The sequence below is a fragment of the Hyaena hyaena genome, unplaced genomic scaffold (assembly GCF_003009895.1).
Source record: "Hyaena hyaena isolate Hyena2069 unplaced genomic scaffold, ASM300989v1 scaffold_2539, whole genome shotgun sequence".
In the NCBI taxonomy this organism is placed as follows: domain Eukaryota; kingdom Metazoa; phylum Chordata; class Mammalia; order Carnivora; family Hyaenidae; genus Hyaena; species Hyaena hyaena.
In genome coordinates, this window is record NW_024083177.1 from 7910 (window position 1) to 17000 (window position 9091).

Below are 9091 nucleotides of genomic sequence, written 5' to 3' on the forward strand. Positions count from 1 at the left end.
GTTGATGGACACTTAGGCTCTTTCCATGTTTTAGCTATTGTGGAGAGTGCTGCTATGAACATTGGGGTACATGTGCTCCTATGCCTCAGCATTTCTGTATCCCTTGGGTAAATTCCTAGCAGTGCTATTGCTGGGTCATAAGGGAGTTCTATTGATAGTTTCCTGAGGAACCTCCACACTGTTTTCCAGAGGGGCTGTACCAGTTTACATTCCCACCAACAGTGTAGGAGGGTGCCCGTTTCTCCACATCCTCGCCAGCATCTAGAGTTCTCTGATTTGCTCATTTTAGCCACTCTGACTGGCGTGAGGTGGTATCTCAGTGTGGTTTTGATTTGTATTTCCCTGATGAGGAGGGATGCTGAGCATCGTTTCATGGATACACCACATCTTCTTGATTCATTCATCAGTTGATGGACACTTAGGTTCTTTCCATGTTTTGGCTATTCTTCAGAGTGCTGCTATGAACAGTGAGGTACATGTGCTCCTATGCATCAGCGCTCCTGTATCCCTTGGGTCAATTCCTAGCTGTGCTACTGCTGGGTCATAGGGGAGTTCTATTAATTTTTTGAGAACCTCCACACTGTTTTCCAGAGGGGCTGCACCAGTTTACATTCCCAACAGTGTAGGAGGGTACCCGTTTCTCCACATCCTCGCCAGCATCTAGAGTCTCCTGATTTGTTCATTTTAGCCACTCTGATCGGCATGAGGTGGTATCTCAGTGTGGTTTTGATTTGTTTTTCCTTGATGACGAGGGACGCTGAGCATCATTTCATGTGTCTGTTAGCCATCTGGATGTCCTCTTTGGAGAAATATCTGTTCATGTCTTCTGCCCATTTCTTCACACAATCATTTGTTTTTAGGATGTGGAGTTTGGTGAGTTCCTTATAGATTTTGGATACTAGCCCTTTATCTGATATGTCATTTGCAACTATCTTTTCCCATTCCATCGGTTGTCTATTAGTTTTATTGATTGCTTCCCTTGCTGTGAAGAAGCTTTTTATCTTGATGAGGTCCCAATAGTTCATTTTTGCTCTTGATTCCCTTGCCTTTGGGGATGTGTCAAGTAAGAAACTGCTGCAGTTGAGGACAAGGAGGTTGTTTCCTGCTTTCTCCTCTAGGGTTTTGATGGTTTCCTGTCTCATGTTCAGGCCCTTTATCCATTTTGAGTTTATTTTTGTGTAGGTGTGAGAAAATGATCTAGTTTCATTCTTCTGAATGTTGCTGTCCAGTTCACCCAGCACCATCTGTTAAAGAGGCTGTCTTTTTTCCACTGGATACTCTTTCCCACTTCGTCAACGATTAGTTGGTCATACATTTGTGGGTCCAATTATGAGTTCTCTATTCTTTTCCATTGGTCTATGTGTCTGTTTTTGTGCCAATACCATACTGTCTTGATGACTACAGCTTTGTGGTAGAGGCTAAAGTCTGGGATGGTGATGCTTACCGTTTTGGTTTTCTTCTTGAATATTACTTTGGGTATTCAGAGTCTTTTGTGGTTCCATACAAATTATAGGATAGTTTGTTCTAGTTTTGAGAAGAATGCTGGTGTAATTTTTATTGAGATTGCATTGAATGTGTAGATTGCTTTGGGTAGTAATGACAATTTAACAATATTTATTCTTCCAGTCCATGAGCATGGAATGTTTTTCCATTTCTTTGTGTCTTCTTCAGTTTCCTTTATAGGTTTTCTATAGTTTTCATTATACAGATCTCTTGCATCTTTGGTTAGGTTTATTCCTAGGTATTTTATGCTTTGTTTCTGCAATTGTGAATGGGATCAGTTTTTTTATTTCTCTTTCTGTTGCTTCATTACCAGTGTATAAAAATGCAACCAATTTCTGTATGTTGATTTTGTACCCTGCAGCTTTGCTCAATTCATGGATCAGTTCTAGTAGGCTTCTACCTGAGGTAGTTTGTCAGGTTTTCTATGTAGAGTATCATGTCGTCTGCGAAAAGTGAACGTTTGGCTTCTTCTCTGCCAATTCTGATGCATTTTATTTCCTTTTGTTGTCTGATGGCTGACGCTAGGACTTCCAGCATTATGTTAAACAACAGTGGTGAGAGTGGACATCCCTGTCGTGTTCCTGACCTCAGGGAGAAAGCTCTCAGTTTTTCCCCATTGAGGATGATGTTAGCTGAGGGCTTCTCATAGATGGCTTTTGTGATCTATAAGTAAGTTCCTTGTATCCCAATTTTCTCGAGGGTCTTTATTAAGAAGGGATGCTGTATTTTGTCAAAAGATTTTTCTTCATCTATTGACAGGATATGTTTTTTTCCTATTCTTTGGTTAATGTGATGTATCACATTGATTGATTTGCGAATATTGAACTAGCCCTGTAACCCGGGAATGAATCTCACTTGATGATGGTGGATAATTCTTTTTATGTGCTTTTGAATTCAATTTGCAAGTATCTTGTTGAGGATTTTTGCATCTGTATTCATCAAGGATATTAGCCTGTAGTTCTCTTTTTTTGCTGGGTCTCTGTGGCTTGGGAATCAAAGTGATGCTGTCCCATACAATGAGTCTAGAAGTTTTCCCTCATTTTCTATTTTTTGGAATAGACTGAGAAGAATGGGTATTAATTCTGTTTTATTTTATTATTATTTTTTTACAAATAGCTTATTGTCAAGTTGGTTTCCATATAACACCCAGTTGCCATCCCCACAAGTGTCCTTTTCCATAACCATGTCCCCCCCCTTCCCCCCACACCCATCAGTCCTCAGTTTGTTCTCTGTTTTAAATGTCTAGTAGAATTCCCAAGGACACCATCTGGCCCAGGGCTCTTATTTGTTGGGAGATTTTTGATAATTGATTCAATTTCTTCACTAGTTATGGGTCGGTTCAGATATTTTATCTCTTACTGTGTGAATTTTGGTAGTGAGTGTGTATTTAGGAATTTTTCCATTTCTTCTAGGTTGTCTAGTTTGTTGGCATATATTTTTTCATAGTATTCCCTGATAATTGCTTGTATTTCTGAGGGGTTGGTTGTAATGAGTCCAATAATATTCAAGATTTTGTCTATTTGAGTGCTCTCTCTTTTCTTTTTGAGAAGCCTGGCTACAGGTTTGTCAATTTTTTTTTTCTTCCAAAAACCAACTCTTGGGTTCATTGATCTGTTCAACTGTTTTGGATTCTATGTTGTTTATTTCTGTGCTGATTTTCATTATTTCTCTTTTCCTACTGGGTTTGGGGTGCTCTTGTTGTTATCCTTCTAGTTCCTTTAGGTGCACTGTTAGATTTTGTACCTGCACTTTTCCCAATTTCTTTAAATAGGCCTGGAGTGCAATGTACTTTTCTCTTAGGACTGACTTTGCCACATCTCATAGAGTTTGAATTGTTGTATTTTAATCTTCGTCTCTTTCCATCTATTTTTTAATTTTTTCTCTAATTGTCTGGTTGGCCCATTCATTCTTTGGTAGGGTGTTCTTTAACCTCCATGTTTCTGGAGGTTTTCTAGACTTCCTGTGATTGATTTCAAGTCTCATAGCATTCTGATCTGAAAGTGTGCATGGTATGATAATTTCTTTAATATTTATTGAGGGCTGCTTTATGTCCCAGTATGTGATCTATCTTGGAGAATGTGCCATGTGCACTTGAGAAAAAAGTGAATACCATGGCCTCAGGATATACAGGTCTAAATATATCTGCAGCCTTCGTTAGGTCCAATGTGTCATTCAAGTCCATTGTTTCTTTGGTGATTTCCTTTCTAGTTGATCTATCCATTGCTGTAAGTGGAATATTAAAGTCCCCTGCTATTAGCACATTTTTATCCATAAGATTGTTTCTATTTGTGATTGTTTTATGTATTTGGGTGCTTCTGTGTTCAGTGCATAGACATTTATAATTGTTATCTCTTCCTGATGGATAGACCCTGTAATTATTATATAATGCCCTTCTTCATCCCTTGTTACTGCCTTTACTTTCATGTTCAGTTTGTCTGATATAAGTATGGCTACTCCAGCTTTCTTTTGACTTCCAGTAGCATGATAGATATTTTTCCATCCCCTTTCTTTCAGTCTGAAGGTATCCTCAGATATAAAATTCTTGTAGACAGCAAATAGCTGGATTTTGTTTTTATGCCCATTCTGCTACCCTATGTCTTTTGATTGGAGCATTTAGTCCGTTTACATTCAGTGTTATTATTGGAAAATATGGGTTTAGAGCCATTGTGTTCTTTGTAGGATTCAAGCTTGTGGTGGTGTCTCTGGTACCTTGCATTCCTTGCAACATTTCCCTCATAGAGTCCTCCTCAGGACTCTTGTAGGGCTGGTTTAGTGGCAACGAATTCTTTCGATTTTTGTTTATTTGGGAAGACTTACCTCTCCTTCTATTCTGAATGACAGGCTTACTGGATAGAGGATTCATGGCTGCATATTTTTTCTGTTCATCACATTGAAGATTTCCTGCCATTCCTTTCTGGCCTACCAAGTTTCAGTAGATAAGTCTGTAACCACTCTGATAGGTTTCCCTTTGTATATGAAGCTCCTTTTACCCTACCTGCTTTCAAAATTCTCTTTGTCCTTATATTTTGTCAGTTTCACTATGATATGTAGTGCAGAAGATCGATTCAAGTTATGTCTGAAGGGAGCTCTCTATGCCTGTTAGATTTCATTGTCTGTTTCCTTCCCCAGACTGGTGAAGTTCTTTGCTATAATTTGTTCAAGGACTCCTTCAGCACCTTTCCCTCTCTCTTCCTCTTCTGGAATTCCTATGATATGGATATTGTTTTGTTTGATTGTATCACTCAGCTCTCGAACTCTCTTTTCGTGTTCCTGGATCAGTTTAGCTCTCTTTTTCTTGGCTTCCTCTTTTTCTATAATTGTGTCTTCTAATTCACCTATTCTTCTCTCTGCCTCTTCAATGTGCATTGGATGCCTCTGTTTTATGATGCATCTCATTTTTAGCATTTTTTAATTCATCACAACTATTTTTAAGCTCCATAGTCTTTGTAGCAATAGTTTCTCTGATGTCCTCCATGCATTTTTCAAGCCCAGTGATTAATTTTATAACTATTGTTCTAAATTCTTGTTCAGTTATGTTGCTTATATCTGTTTTGAGTAGTTCTTCAGCTGTCATTTCTTCCTGGAATTTCTGTAGAGGAGAGTTCTTCCGTTTCATCATTTTGATTAGCTTTCTGTCTCTTATTAGTTTTAAAAGCTTGTTATGCACTCTGCACCTGTGAGTACCTCTGTATTAAAGAAGGCTCTTTGAGTGTCCAGGGCCTGTCCTTTCAGGAAGTCTTCTTTGAATGGTGTCTCTTGGTCTGTCTTGTTGAGACTTTGGTTATTTTATTTCCCTACTCATAATGGTATTTGAGACTCTCCACCATGTGTACTTTGGCTTGTTTCTTGAGGTAGCCCTATAAGGTTTTCTTAGTGGACTCTGTCTCCTTTTCCTCCCAAACTCCTGGATTCTGTAAGGGTTCCGAAGGCTTCAGGCCTTCTCCGTTTGAGAGATGGAGGCAAGTGAAATGTACGGGACTCCCTACTTCTCCACCATCTTGCCTCCTTCCCCAAAATAATTTTTTTTTAATGAGATGAGAGTGACAACGTATTATAGGGGGTAAGGGTACAGGCTCTGAAGACCTGTGGAAACTGTGCCTCAGTTTGTCAAATTGCTCTAGAGATAATACTACAATACCTATGGTGTGGTAATAATTGTTCTACAGATTAAATGAGATGACAAGTGTCTAAGGGTGCTTACAGCAGGATATGGCACAAAAACATTTTTGTTAGTTGTTTTTAACACGAGTATTGATATGAAGTTAGCTACATATTATATAGAGAAAACCCCACAAAGTTCAGAACGGTATGTATAGTACCCTATCATTTATGTAATCCAAAGGTGAATGTGTAAGTATAGAATATTCTAGAAGGAATCTCAATTCAAATGATAATGGCTACTTAGGATGGGAAAAATTTGAGAAGAAAGGGAGAATTATTTCCCATGTGTTCGCTTTTGTACTGATTAATTTTTCTTCCCATTGAGTGTATTAACTTTGTCTTAAACTTTCTGTATAAATTTTTTTTTATGTTTTATTTATTTCTAGGAGAGAGAGACAGCGTGAGCAGGGGAGGGTCAGAGAGAGAGGGAGTCACAGACCGAAAGAGGCTCCAGGCTCTGAGCTGGCAGTCAGCACAGAGCCCGACGCGGGGCTCGAACCCACGAACCGCGAGATCATGACCTAAGCGAAAGTCGGACGCTTAACCGACTAAGCCACCCAGGCGCCCCAAAACTTTCTGTATAAATTTTTAAAGATTTTAAAATATAAAATTTTAAAATATTTAGAATTTAAGATGATGAGGGACTGGACACTGAGAAGAAAACAAGCAGAGGACATCATATGGTTCCTGAGAATAAAACCTAGATAAGGTCTGCCCTTGGTTGGTTTTTTTTTTTTTAATATTTATTTCTTTTTGACAAAGAGAGAGTGCATGCAAGGTGTAGAAGGACAGACAGAGGGGGGACAGAGGATCCGAAGGAGGCTCTGCACTGAGAGCTAAGAGCCAAATGTGGGGCTTAAACGCACAAACCATGAAATCATGACCCAGGCTGAACTTGGACATTTAACTGCCTGAGCCACCCAGGCACCCCTGACTTTGGTAGGTTCTTAAAATGAAGATCAGTTGAGTGAGGAAGTTAAAGACACAAACCGCCTATAAGAATATGAAAAAGTACCACATCTGTTTGACAAAATAATATATACAAAACTAAGATAATAAGATTGCATATTTCACCTATTCAATCAGCAAAACATCACAAAGAAAATGATAAACCCCAGTGTTGGCAAAGCTGCATGTAAACACGCACTTCTGCAAATGGAAACAAATTTTCTGGAAAACAGTTTGCAATTATACTAAAAGCATGGCAATACAACCTGCCCTTTAGCTCAGGCCATTTCATGCCTACTATTATGCTCAAATAATTGCAGATGTGGAGAAAGATGTATCTATAAGGGTATTCAAGACCACATTGCTTATAATAGTCCTCCCACTACCACACCAAAACAGAAACAACTTGGATGTCCACGAATAAGTCATGATTTAAATAAGTTGTGTTGTGTTATTACATTGAAATGTTTTACAAAGCATACAAAAGATATTGTCAAAGAATTTCTAGTTAAATTGAAAAAATATTCATGACATAAGTAAGTGAAAAATGGCTCTAAAAATTAGGTAGATGGTAGGCTTCTGTTTTTGTAAATATGCACATATAAATGTGCACAGTAGATATTAGATGGTGTATTAACGGTTTCAATATATGAAATATTCATCCTTCCTAGTAACTGTAGTAATGCTTCATAAGCCACATTAAGTGGTCAATGTTAATACCCCCAGTATACAGATGAGGAAACAGATTCATACAGGTTGTGTAACTTGACTAAGGTCACACGGCTTATAAGTGAAAGAGCTGGTGCTTGAGCCCACAGATCTAGACAGTGCGCTGTTCTGTCCTGGGCACTGGACCAAGCACACAAAGAGGTGCTCAGGGAATGTGTGTGGGAAGGATGAAGGAGACTGGTAGAGAAAAAGGGAAGGAGAGACTGCACCTGGTGCCTTTGAGTGTTGAGATTTCCGCATTGACGCTGGAAAGCTTCTGCCTCAGGATACACAACGTGCAAGTCAGGAGGATGAAATTGATCTACAAAATCAAGCAGAGAGGACTGAGATATCGGGCAGACAAATGGGCAATGGCCACACCACCTGTCAAAAATCCATAGTGTGCGGTACCCACTCCAGGAAGCCCTACAGCAATCAACACTTAACACCAAGCTGTTGACTGTTGGCTGACAGCCTCCCTGATTTCTTCCCTCATTTCCAAGTTAGAACCCAACAGAAAAAGCTGACACGCTCCCCTAAGCATTCACATTGGGTGCCCTGCTTTGAGTTAGCCTGCATCTAGAGTCCCAGTGCCTACAGCCTCCAAGCAGGCACACCGGAAGCCTTCCCTTTTCCCCTAAAAACCTTCTGATGCCTCCCCCTGCTTCTGAGTCTCTACTAAGTGCAAGTCATGGTGCCCGACTCCCTTCCTATAGCAATAAATAGTCTTTACTTGTTCTCATTTGGGGGATCGCCATTGATTTCCACCCCACATGGATGCGTGTGGGAAGTTAGACTCAAGATTGATGCCTTGTTGGGGTTGAACTGTTGAACCCCCAGGGCCTCAGAATGTGATCTTATTTGTAGCCAGAGTCTTTACCAGAGGTGATCAAATTGAAATGAGCTCATTAGGGCAGATCCTAATTCCACATGACCTTACAAAATGGAAATTTGGACACAGAAGCAGACATGCACAGAGAAAGCAAACATGTATAAGCCAAGGGACTCCGGAAGTTAGAAGACTGGAATGGAGGGGCACATGGAGGCTTGGTTGGTTGAGCGACTGACTATTAATTTATGCTCAGGTCATGATCCCAGGGTCACGGGATCAAGCCCCACATCAGGCTCTGCCGAGTGTGGAGCCTGTGTAGGATTCTGTCACTTCCTATCTCCATCTCTCTCTCTTTCTCCCCCTCCCCTCTCTCTCCCTCTCCACCACATTCTGCCACTATCCCCCTGCCTGCTAAAAATAAAATAAACAAAACTGGAACAGATCCTTCATTTGGGCTTCAGAGGGGACATGGCCCTGTCCACCCATCAATTTTACACTTGCAGCCTCTAAAACTGGGAATGGTAAAGTTCATGGAAGGCTTCCTGGAGGATGCTAAATTCTGTTGTTCTAAGCCACCCAATTAGCGATACAGTGGACACTATGTCTGTGATACACAATTCTTATTTGCGAGCTTTATTTTTACCTCAATAAAGCTGAAAAAAATCTCTAGGCTTCCCTTTCTACCATCCCACTGTTTTCTTCTACCCCAACACCACTAATTCCTCTTCATTTCTTTCTTCGTTCTCTCTCATTCAACATCTACCCTCAAGAGACGTCAATAGACCTATTCCTACTGAAACATAAAAGACAGATCAGATTGAGCTCCCCTCCAGGCGATTTGCATGTTGGCAGAGGGAAAAAAAAAATCACAAGTCAAAGAAATTGCACTCTAAATTTGAAATCTCAAGAACCAGGGATCAGAGGGGAGGACGTTTGACC